Raw genomic sequence first — 2,827 nt, 5'->3', positions numbered from 1 at the left:
CTAACCCGCCCAACACTCAATTTTAGTGGATGTCCCCTGGTTCTGGTATTATGTGAGAGTGTAAAGAGCATCTCCCTATCCACTCTGTCCATCCCCTGCATAATTTTGTATGTCTCAATCATGTCCCCCCTCAAGCGTCTCTTTTCTAGGCTGAAGAGGCCCAAACGCCGTAGCCTTTCCTCATAAGGAAGGTGCCCCAGCCCCGTAATCATCTTAGTCGCTCTCTTTTGCACCTTTTCCATTTCCACTATGTCTTTTTTGTGATGCGGCGACCAGAACTGGACACAATACTCCAGGTGTGGCCTTACCATAGATTTGTACAACGGCATTATAATACTAACCGTTTTGTTCTCAATACCCTTCCTAATGATCCCAAGCATAGAATTGGCCTTCTTCACTGCCGCCGCACATTGGGTCGACACTTTCATCGACCTGTCCACCACCACCCCAAGATCTCTCTCCTGATCTGTCACAGACAGCTCAGAACCCATCAGCCTATATCTAAAGTTTTGATTTTTTGCCCCAATGTGCATGACTTTACACTTACTGACATTGAAGCGCATCTGCCATTTTGCTGCCCATTCTGCCAGTCTGGAGAGATCCTTCTGGAGCTCCTCACAATCACTTCTGGTCTTTACCACTCGGAAAAGTTTGGTGTCATCTGCAAACTTAGCCACTTCACTGCTCAACCCTGTCTCCAGGTCATTTATGAAGAGGTTGAAAAGCACCGGTCCCAGGACAGATCCTTGGGGCACACCGCTTTTCACCTCTCTCCATTGTGAAAATTGCCCATTGACACCCACTCTCTGCTTCCTGGCCTCCAACCAGTTCTCAATCCACGAGAGGACCTGTCCTCTAATTCCCTGACTGTGGAGTTTTTCAGTAGCCTTTGGTGAGGGACCGTGTCAAACGCCTTCTGAAAGTCCAGATATATAATGTCCACGGGTTCTCCCGCATCCACATGCCTGTTGACCTTTTCAAAGAATTCTATAAGGTTTGTGAGGCAAGACTTACCCTTACAGAAGCCATGCTGACTCTCCCTCAGCAAGGCCTGTTCGTCTATGTGTTTTGAGATCCTATCTTTGATGAGGCATTCCACCATCTTACCCGGTATAGATGTTAGGCTGACCGGCCTATAGTTTCCCGGGTCCCCCCTCTTTCCCTTTTTAAAAATAGGCGTGACATTTGCTATCCTCCAATCTTCTGGTACCGTGGCCGTTTTGAGGGACAAGTTGCATACCTTAGTCAAGAGATCTGCAACTTCATTCTTCAATTCCTTAAGAACCCTTGGGTGTATGCCATCAGGGCCCGGTGACTTATTGATCTTTAATTTATCAATGAGGTCTGAAACATCTTCTCTTTTAACCTCTATCTGACTTAACTCCTCGGTTAGGAGGGGCCGTTCGGGCAGCGGTATCTGCCCGAGGTCTTCTGCCGTGAAGACAGATGCAAAGAACTCATTTAATTTCTCTGCCATCTCTAAGTCTCCTTTTATCTCCCCTTTCCCTCCCTCACCATCCAGAGGGCCAACCGCTTCTCTGGCGGGTTTCCTGCTTCTAACATATTTGAAGAAGCTTTTATTATTCCCCTTAATGTTGCTGGCCATGCGTTCCTCATAGTCTCGCTTGGCCTCCCCTATCACCTTCTTACATTTCTTTTGCCACAGTTTATGTTCCTTTTTATTCTCTTCATTAGGGCAAGACTTCCATTTACGGAAGGAAGCTTCCTTGCCCTTCACAGCCTCTCTAACTTGGCTGGTTAGCCATGCGGGCACTCTCCTGGATTTAGTGGAACCCTTCTTTCTTTGCGGTATACACCTCTGCTGGGCCTCTATTACCATTGTTTTGAGCAGCCTCCATGCACTCTGGAGAGACTGGACTCTTTTTACCCTCCCTTTCAACCTCCTTCTGACCAGCCTCCTCATTTGAGGGAAGTCCGCCCGTCGGAAGTCAAGGGTTTTTGTTAGAGAATCTTTTGTTTCAATCTTTTTCATCTCGCAGCACACTGAGAAGGCACTAAAATTGTCAAGGCACACTACCAGTTTTTTACTTACATTAAATTACTACATTACAGTTAATCTTGAATTAATAAAATTAAATCATTACATGACAAAAAAATTGACAAGAAGCATGGAGAGGAAAGTATATGTGGTTTCTGAAAAGGAGGAAAAATTCTATGTTCATATTCTTATCAAAAGTGCCAGAAACTGTTGGTAAAGACAGGGCAGGTTGATCACATAGTGGAGAATGTGGGTGAGGGGCAGTGACAAGACATGATTGAAACAAGTGCAGGATTAAACTGGGGGTGGGGGAGAGAGAGAGAGAATGTGAGGCAGTGATTCGGTATCTTTGGAAGGTGCTGACAAGTGAGGGGAGGGACAGAAAAAGAGTTGCTAACTGTAATTGTGAGATTTGGGGGGAGAAATATTCCTGGGGAAGGGGGTGGGGTGGGGGAGAAGAGGAGAGAGAAGTGCCAATTGCCTGCTTGTGTATTTGAGAAAAAAAGTGCAACTAAAAGCCCAATCCTATGCATGCCTGCTCAGAAGTAAGCCCCATTATAGTCAATTACTCCCAAGAAAGTGTAGATTGGATTGTGACCCAGCACCCTTCCTCTAAAAGCCCCAAAGTGCAGGGAGGGACACTTTAGGGAGTTGCAGGCAAACTGGCAAGGAAAAGGGACTTTCAGGGACCCTGAAATCTGAGGTTGTCGGTCTCAGCAGACTCACTTGCTATGTGCCTGCTTCTGGCTCCCTCTTCTCACTCACTCCACAGCTCCCACCTCCTGGCTCCTCCAGGCTTCTCTTGTTGGCCAATCAGCATGCAGGCAG

Source organism: Tiliqua scincoides, chromosome 1 (genome assembly GCF_035046505.1).
Source record: "Tiliqua scincoides isolate rTilSci1 chromosome 1, rTilSci1.hap2, whole genome shotgun sequence".
In the NCBI taxonomy this organism is placed as follows: domain Eukaryota; kingdom Metazoa; phylum Chordata; class Lepidosauria; order Squamata; family Scincidae; genus Tiliqua; species Tiliqua scincoides.
Note: the sequence above shows the minus strand (reverse complement) of the source record.